The following is a 9,766-nucleotide window of genomic DNA, read 5'->3' as shown; positions in this document are numbered from 1 at the left end:
TGTGATGGAGATTGTTGGCGAGAAAATAGACAATTATCCGCTGTTAGCTTTACATAAAGATCGCATTAACTCAAATTAGTTATCAGACAAAAGAGCGTCGGCGTGCGCGCCCGGCCCGCCCGCGCCCTGCCCGAGCCCTGCCCGCCGGGGACCCTGGGAGCAGCCGGGCCCAGCACGCAGCTGGCAGGGCAAGAGGCGAGGGGGCGCACACGAGCGAGACCCAGGGCCTGCCCCACGCAAGCCCTCGAGTGCTGCGCTTGCTTGGAGGCGGCGCGGGGCTCCCTCTGAGACTCCCGGAGCCCCAGGGGCGCCTGCGCGCCAGCTCCGCCCCCACCTCGCCTCTAGTCCCTTCTACACCCACGTTCCCTTCCAGGGCCCCGAGTCCGCGGTTTCCCGCGCGCTACCCGCTGCGCTGCCCCTCTCTTCCCGCCTCCCGCAGGCCCTGGTTTTCTGTCTTTGAGCCGGAGCAGGAACGTCATTCATTTTTTCGGAGTGGACTGGCCCTCCTGCCCCCGTTGGAATTACACACGCAGCGATGGAGTGGGACCTTGGCCACTCCGAGCGAGCTTCGACAGGGAGGCCCTGTGGCCGACTGCCCCCCGCTCCTTGCAGCCAATCACTGTAGCTCCCAAGCGCACCTCGTCTAGTTGCCCCCGCGGCCCCGCTGTCCGTGAGGATGAATGGGAAAGGCGGACTGGGGGAGAAAAGGCACAGTGTGACTCTCGGAGCTGAGTCCGTGGCCTGGGGGACCGATGGGGACCTGCGGCTCCAGGCTGGGGAGGGGGTAGGGCAGTGCCATCTGACTCGGGATGAACAAACGTTGCGCACTGTCCACGCCCATGTTGCCTCTTTCACGGCCTTTCCTCCTCTGTCCCTAGTGGTGTTGACACGGCCTGTCGGATCACGAATATCACGGATGCTGTAGGTCTAAACGCACACACCGCCGTTGGGCGCCCCAGCCTCGCCGCAGGGCTAGGCGAGGTCTCCACTCCCACAGGCGCGTACTGGCACTCCGGCGCAGGCCGGCCTCCGGGGCCCCTAGGGTCCCCGGGCCCCGCTGAATAGGGCGGATAATGACCCCCGGTTCCCAAGGCAGGCTTTCTGCTGCCTGGTGAGCTTGGATTTGTGTGGTCCAAGCCTTTCCCAGCTTGTCCCATTCTGTCACCGGGATAAGGGGCTCCCTCAGCTCGTTTGCACCTGCGTCGCTTTTGGCTCCTTCAGGAATGCGCTGAAGCTTGTAATCAGCTTTGTGAAGCCATTGAGTGCACGGCTGAGTGAAACTTCCAAAGCTCGAGGAAAACTGGCCTGCTGAATAGGAGCCAGCATGGGGCTGCTCTCCAAGCCTCCACGTTGCCAAATTCCAGCAGAGCCCCTCACAATCGCTCCGCGCGGGCTCCACCGCTTCCCCACACTGAGAAAAGTGAGAAAAGAAAAGCGAAAATACCAGTCACCGAGGTTAGCCGTTTGTTCCCAGATTAATGGCAAACGGTTCTCTCTCACCGTCGCCCCCCCGCCCAACGCCCAAACTTAGCTCACTAATTTAGGAAATATGACATAGGGAAGGGGACCACGATTATTAATAACTCCTCATCTTACTTTACATCTTCAGCTTGGAGGTCTTCTGTCTGCATTTCCAAGTCCCAGTCTCCTGGTGAGATTTCTTGCCTGGAGATTCCTTGTCCATCTCACCTTACATGTGTGGAGTCAGATGGAAGCAAACGTAAAAATCCTCCAAATTAGCACTAGGAAGCCCCCAAACACATTTCCTCTAGGAAACAGAACAATAAACCAGTCCTATCGCTTTGCTAGGTCACCCTCACCCCATTCAGCAGAACCTATGTCCCCAGTATCATGTGCCTTGGATTTCAGTGGCTTTGGAAGAGAAGAGGATGCATGGAAAGCAGAACTTCTAAAACATATAAGATGATTTTGTTTTTTTTCTGGACAGATGAGTTTAGAATTTGAGGTGCAAGAAGTGTTAGAGCCGTGGCTGTCCCCCACCTCCATCCCAGGGCTTGTGCTCCTGGCTGCAGTTCTGGGAAGACTGGTGTTCTCTGAGCTACTACTTGCCCATGTAGAATCTAGGACCCTCAGACAAGCACCTCCCAGGGCTTCCTTGCAGGTCCCATGGGTCCTCTCATTCTATCAAGGTAAACGGAGGGAAGGAAGTTCCAGGCTGGCTTTCTCTCCACACAAGGAAATCTCTGGCAGCCAATAGACCAGCCAGCTTGCAAAAGGCAAACTCATCATACTCATCAACATTAGTCAAGACATACCAGCATCCTGTAACTGTCAGCTCCTCTGGGGCGGGGCCATTTCTTCGTGTTGGTACACCCCACCATCTCAGAACAGTGCCTGGCACACAGCTGGCACTTAACACAGATTTGTTGAATGAAGATTCTCTAGTTTTCTTCCTCTGAACTCAGAGCCTGGAAGCAGGTCTGCAATATGGAATCCTTTCTTCAGATTGTGCACAAGGCTCACTCTCCTGTGAATCCTAATAAACATAACTTGTAGGGAAAAAAGCAAAGGCAACATCATGATCCATGCATAAAAACTCGTTACAATTGCTGTGAATTCTTTAGCTAATTAATTCTTCCCACCATGAATTGGAAGTCTTTTCTCTTCTGAGAGCACAAATCTATCATTTTTAAGATTTGATCTGGATTTCCATTCCTTGAGATGATGTTTAGGTGACTAAACATCATCTCATTTCTGCAGGGTTTTCTCCTGCCCCAGCACCTTACTTTTGTGGGTGCAACAAAGTGCCCGACTGCTGCTCTGTGCCAGGAATAGTCCCCTGGTTGGGTGTAAAGGCTTAACAGGCCTCTTTACATACCTGACTTATCATAAAGCCCTGGGGAGGATAACATTACCAGGCAGAAGAAGGAGAGGAGAGCTCCCCTTGTGGATGCCCTGTTACATACAGTGTCTATGAGACCAGGAGTAGGCAAGAATTCTGTTCATTCAAGGAGCTATAATATCTGAAACAGCCTATTTGAGTGAGGAAGAGACTGTATTCAAAGAGGTCAAGTGATATGCCCAGAAGTCATCATGACTGTTGTAAATAACAATAATAAAAAATAAGCGAATGGTTTTCCTGTTTTAAAACACATCATATAGTTCTGTTTAAGAACAAAGTAATTCTCCCATTCATACACTTCTGAACCCCCAAAAATGGCACAATAAGGGAATTTGGGGCTGAAAGAGAAGTTAAATATCACTCTATGCCAGGACTGTGTGCATTCATTCATAGATGCTAAAGTGCTTTAAAAATCCCAAAATCATACCACCCATTTTGACATTCAAAGTTTAATTTTTTATTGCAAAGTTCGATGTGTTGGTTCCGGCAGTGTTTCTCCTGCCAACTACTCTCAGTAACAAGTCAGGAGGATATGCAGCAATTCAGAAATTAGTGAAATTTTCTTCTTGGTGGGGGCATTGGATTAAGAGGCTGGGAGAGTGTGAAACAAATCAACGTGTAATTGTATGATAAGGCTCTCACGAGGAATTTATTGGCCAAGTTGCTATTTCTATTCCTTCCTAATCTCGTTTAGCACATTCATTCTCTGCAATCTGTCTCCATAATCTTCTGTGGCAGAATGGCAGCCAATAGAAGCATGCATGTTTGGAGAGAAGAGAAAATATGCAGAAGCGTGATAAACTGATGCTAATTATCCATATTTAGGACACCGAGTGCAGAAGATCAAGGTTTACAAATAACAAACCAGAGCCAATGATGATGGCTTCCTCGTGTGGAATATGTTGGAGGGGACCAGATAAGGGTTTCACGGGCAAGAGAGATTTACTGGTCAAAGGGTTCACCTTCCACTTTTCCACTTTTATATAGCAGTAAATTATTTAAGCTAAATTCACCAGAACATTACTCTTTTATTTGGCTATGTGCCATGACTTGCTCTTTCTTTGTGTCCTTTCAATGCAAATCCTTGTAGTGTAACATCAGTTGATAAGGGACAAATAATTGAAGTAATAGGTAATTCCTTCTAAATCGTACATATAGGACGGTGAGGTAATGCTACCAGGAGGAATGAGATGAGGTAAAGAGTAGAGGGCTGAAAGTGAAGCAATACCAACCTCAGCTGTTAAATGACTTCTTTGCCAGAAAATAAATGAATATAGATATCTGCTCCATGGATGTATGTGTGTGTCTCTGTGTATTCCACAAACCAGCAAGCTTGTGGTAAAAGGCAGGTATTTGTTTGAGAATTGAGCCAATATGTCCATCTCTTTCTCCTGTCTGGACTTCTTATCTTTAAAACAAATGTAAGTCTGAACATACTGTTTCTCTTCTCTGTACTGTCTCCACACCACCTCAAATCGACCTAATATTTAAAACTGGCTCCCAATCCTTTCCAAGACTTCTAGCTGTGGGAATAGACATAAAAAGAATTCAGGCTGAAATACCATGTGACATGGTTGAAGGGTCTGTGGTGGAGATTTTTCTGCATTACAATAATTGCCTTGAAGAGTTTCCAGGAAACAAGCACAAATGTAGCTCAGTGTTTTGTTGCACATTTGCATGCTCATCTTGAAGTTTAAAATATTGACTAAATCCCATTTAGTGGTACTAACTTTGATTTTGGTGGCGGGGGGGGGGGGCTGGAACTCATCATCAGCTTTGGTACCAGCTGGAAAACTACTCTCATTGCTTCATCCTTTGAGAGTCTTCCAGAGTTTTTATTTGTAACTTTTTCAGTTGGATGGACAAGACAAGAGGAACCCTTTGGAAAATACACATTGCAATAAACTGTGAACTACTTATTATAAATACTAGACTTTAGAATAAAAAGAGCCATGCTGAAGTTTGAAGATATAATTTATAATTCTTACATAAAGAAGTACTAATGAAGAACAGGTGATCCTTGGCACAAACAATTTTTCTTCACCCCAGACTATATGAACAAGAACTATATAGGTTACTACCACATACATTCACTTTTTCTTTTTAACAAGCCTAGGATGCCATTATCGTAGGATGTGTCTTTATTATTGGCACTATAAAAGGAAAAACTCTTCCAATTATAATTGTAAGTTGTCGTTAATGATAATGGTATATTTAGATTCCAGAAATGATAAAATTAAAAATGTGTGTCTTAGAACCAAGGTAATGCAGTATGCACAGTAATGTCATTGAATAATGAATTTGTAACATTTTTGCCAAAAATATTTTCAAAATTACCCATTACTCTATAGAAATCAACTTTGCTGAAAATTAATAGATATAAAATACAGTCACACACAGCAAGGTGATGTTTCAGTTGACAACAGAAGGCATATATGACTATGGTCCCATAAAATTATAATGGAGTTGAAAAATTCCTATTGCCTAGTGACTTTGTAGCTGTGTTAGCCAAAGAATACTCGCATGTTTGTGGTCATGCTCATGTGAACAAACCTACTACACTGCCAGTTGTACAAAAGTACAGCACATGCAGTTGCAATAGTAGACTAGACCATCTAGGTTTGTGTATGATGTTTGCACAATGACAGAATTACCAAACAACTCATCTCTCAGAATGTATCCTCGTCATTAAGAATCACATGACTGTAATATATAGTCAACACATAGAACACATACTCTACACTTATACATAGCTTAAAAGCATAGAATTGAGACAATTATCCATTCAATTCATTTAAAAAAGAAAAAAGACAAATTTTTTCATCAATAATCTAGCAATTGAGGCTAAAGATATAGGTTGCTGACATTTCTAGAAATTACCTAGGCTAGAGAAAGAACCCCAATTCTTCCCTTTATTCAATGCATGCAGATTCCAAAAAACCAATATGTAACATATGTACGTGTGTGTATATATATTTGGTGTCTGTCAAAGTGAAATGAATAACATAGGCTTGTTTCAGTATGGCTTGGTTTTCATACTCCAGACTAGAGATTGCTGATTTGAATAATTTGGTTCCCAGATTCAGTTTTTCTTTCTGAATTACAGGATTTTTACCTATGTGAATAGTGACTAAACTCTTTACCTATATATGCTCTCTTTTCAATTAATCCCTCTTCGCTCACTGACAACCACTGGCCAATCTATGAAAACTAGCCATCATTATGAAAATATGATTAAATTCAGAGAAAGATCAACAACTTCTTTTAAAGTAACCTGGTAAATGCAAAAAAAATAGTTATTGCTTTCCAGTTGAAGCTAATTTTTAAATTTAAACTTTTTTTTTAAATTAAATTCAGTGCTTTTTGCCCTGATTGGTATAGCTCAGTGGATTGAGCATGGGCTGCAAATCAAAGGGTTGCTGGTTCAATTCCCAGTTGGGGCATATGCCTGGGGTGCAGCCCACCCAGTGGGAGCCACGTAAGAGGCCACCACACACTGATGTTTCTCTCCCTCTCTTTCTCCCTCCGTTCCCCTCTCTCTAAAAATAAATAAATACAAATCTTTTTAAAAATAAATAAATTCAGTGCTTTCTTTGAAAATCAGTTTGAGTTCATGTATTTGGACAGAGGCAGATTTTCACCCCATTAGAATTGTGCCTTCACAGAATGTGGAAAAGCAAACAGGTAGGAAAAGTTACCCAACCAACAGATGTAGGGATTCTACATGTGGCTGCTGTCATAGCCATGCACTTTAGGCTGTGCTGTGCTGTGTGTGTGCCTATATGCATGTGTGAATGTACATGTGTGTCCAAACATATGCCCACACTCATGGGTGGTGTCCATATTGTAGCAAGTCAAAGCAGCATGGCACTGCTTTTTTTCTGCAGAGCTCAGTGCTAAGTTGCGTTGAGCAGAAAACATGGATGTGTAGAGATGCGAGGGAGAAGATTAAAGGAAGCTGGATATAGGGCAACTCTGAGTTAGGGTCTTTCTGGAGACCAACTTTGACCTCTCTTGTAGTTCATGATGCCCACATCATGTAAATATGAGTTTTATACTCAATTCCCGCTCTTGGGGCTTTCTCTCTCTATGAAGTGAGTGGTTAGTTTAGTGTGTGGCTATGATCTCTGCTCTTATTCCTCTTTAGAACCTCCCCTCACCACTCCATACAAATTAACATCAAATATTTATTCAGTGCATGCAAACTGAAATACCTAGTAAATACCTACTTTCCACTGAATCTTCAAATAATGCAGAAGGTGGCTTTGTGTACTCATTTTCCTGAGTTTGCACTCCTGGAATACTTTCATGGAGGTGTTTCATTCAGACTCTTTAAAAATGCCTCTGAGCTGCAGTTCTTATCAGTGGGCATATATATTGAGGCATCTGAAATAAACATAGAACTCCAATTATTGTTTGCCTGTGAACTGGTTAGCAAGATGATTACAAGATACAGTAAATATGCTTGGCATGCTGAAATGTACTTTCAGCTCCAATGACTTCAAATAGCTTCTAAGTAAAACAAATAAACAGAATAATAGTGGGATTTATTTGGAATTATTCATTATGAGACTATCCAAGGTATGACATTTCCAATCACATCTTAATTTTCTTTTTAGGAGCAGGAAGGGTTTTCATATCTTGACATATTCATCACTCTGGGCCTGAAGCAGTTATCTCTTTGCTAATTCTATGGCTCTGAGAGCTGATGATATGCTGTGGGGTCTTTTGTGGATCATGCATGGTTTGCCCTGGCTCCTGCATATTCAAAGTGAAATAAATACCGAGGCTGACTGTCCTAGATTATGATCTATGAGTTGATTTGTTAAATGAACCCACTGCTTTAAAAGTTATAAATGACAAGATTTTTACCATTACAAGTAATTTATAGCTATTTCCTATTTGACGTGAGAGATCCTCGTGAGAAGTCCAAATTTGTCTGCTTGACATACATTTATTTTAGCACGTCCCTCTTCTCCAAATTCTAGCATGTATTATTAACTACTGTTTTTCTAGGTGTCAATTTGCACCTGTGGGGTTTACCTCTTGAGGCTTCATTGAGGTCCTTGGCCTCTACTCCAGATGGCTGCTTGCATTTCAGCAGCTAATGTAGGTGATTACTGGCATATTTACTGTAATTTATAAAAATCACAGGAAATGACATTTTTATTAGTCACTGACTCTACCATCACTAACTGCAATGGATGTTATGCATACAAATCCATTTTAAAAAATTGTTCTTCTGAAATCAGAAGCTTTTTCCAGTCTCTAATTCTGTAAAATGATCATGTTTCACTTTTGCATACAATGAATAAGATCACAAAGGAGCTCAGATCTGAGTTGATTTCTTAAGGCCTGGGAATTTTCTTGTGGGGACTAGAATAAGGGTCAGGGGAATGCCTTCCAAGGTGAGAAAAGAATCCACAAATATCTAGACATTAGTTCGAGGGGCAGTGCAGAGGGCTGTTAAGAGCATGAGCTCTGGACCCAGGCTGCAACCCACAGAATCACTTCCGGCCCATAGTGAGGGTTACATACATTTTGGCTGTCGTTATCACAGTAGTGTGTGCCAGTATTTGTGCATCTGTTCCAGTGACAGACTCTGGAATGGTTAGCCAGAGCTGACTTGGTGCAGAAAAGAGAAGAAAGAGGAGGAGGGAAGGGAAAAGAGGAGAGAGAAAGAAATAGGTGGGAGAGAGAAAAGGAAAGAGAGAGAGAGTGTTGAGGAGGGTGGGCCTGTGTTCTGACTTAGGATCCTAAATCATGGGTGTCTCATAATACAATGTTGTCTTTTTACACTACTATTACCAGTACCAAAGATCTAATCAACAAGTCCTCTGCTTTGGGGGAACCATTCCATTTAATGAATATTTATTGAGGACCAATAATGTCTCAAGCTTTCAAGAATGTTTCCCTCTTAGTTCTTAAAATAATTCTTCAAGTTAAGTATCATTTTTCCTATGAAGAAACTGATGCTCCAAGAAATAAAGAATTTGCTTTGGCTTACACAACTAAAAAGTATCATAGTCAACGTTTGAATAAGACTTCAAAGTAGTGCTCTTTCTGTACCAAAGATAGTACTACAGGATTTATATACATGTATCTTTCACAGTAGAATGTAAGGTAGAATTTCACCAAACACAAAAATGCATCAGAGGAAGATTAAGTGCTATGGGAGATGAGAAAATTGGCACTTGCTGTGGTTGGAATGACTCTGGAGAAGTGCTCAAATTAACCTCTCTATCTTCTGGAACAATCTAAAGTAGGAGTTCCTAACTGTTTTGTGACATCAACCCATTTGACAATCTGTTGAAGCCCATGAACCCCTTCTCAGGATAATGTATGAAATAAAACACATAAAAGGAACAAACTCATTATGTGGAAAATTGGTAAATTTAGGGAAAGAACTAAACATGTTTGTTCTGACTTTCTACACTAATTTTTACCACTGAGTAAGCACATAGTTAATGAGGCATATTTTTTCCTTGTAGAAATAATACAGATGATAGATTATAAGAAATGATAATATTAAAAAAACATATTGTAACCCTTGGTTAACTAATGGGTCTAAACACTGAAAATCAGTGGCTGCTCACCATTGACAACCAGAATTAATCTCACCCTCTCTTCTGCCCTCCAAAATCTGATGGCATTAGCCCTCTAGATCCCACTTGCAGCTTCCAGGAGACACAGAGGAAAGACAAACTACACCACAGGGATGCAGTATAGTTTCCTAGACTGTAGGAAACTCTACATGATTTTTTTTTTGTTTCAAAAGATAAATTGCAAGAAGAGAGAGGGAAGAGATGAGGGAAGAATCTATAAATTAAGAGACTATAAGACATAGCAACAATTGAAGGTGCGAGTCTATTTGAATTATTATTTTTAAAAAACTTTAAAAAT

The 9,766-nt window shown here is 42.3% G+C and overlaps 1 long non-coding RNA gene across 1 annotated transcript; it reads right to left on the bottom strand.

The window, feature by feature from the left end:
* Positions 1-235: 235 nt before the first annotated feature.
* Positions 236-2,504, bottom strand: LOC123807549. The gene is made up of 3 exons (XR_006783664.1): positions 2,277-2,504; positions 1,597-1,689; positions 236-1,411 (listed from the first exon to the last, which is right to left on the bottom strand). It is a non-coding gene; the product is annotated as an uncharacterized LOC123807549 (long non-coding RNA).
* Positions 2,505-9,766: the final 7,262 nt, after the last annotated feature.

This window comes from Phyllostomus hastatus, unplaced genomic scaffold (assembly GCF_019186645.2).
Source record: "Phyllostomus hastatus isolate PE091 unplaced genomic scaffold, TTU_PhHast_1.1 phas_scaffold_46, whole genome shotgun sequence".
In the NCBI taxonomy this organism is placed as follows: Eukaryota; Metazoa; Chordata; class Mammalia; order Chiroptera; family Phyllostomidae; genus Phyllostomus; species Phyllostomus hastatus.
The sequence above is the reverse complement of the archived record's forward strand: the minus strand, read 5'-3'. Positions and strand labels throughout refer to the sequence as shown.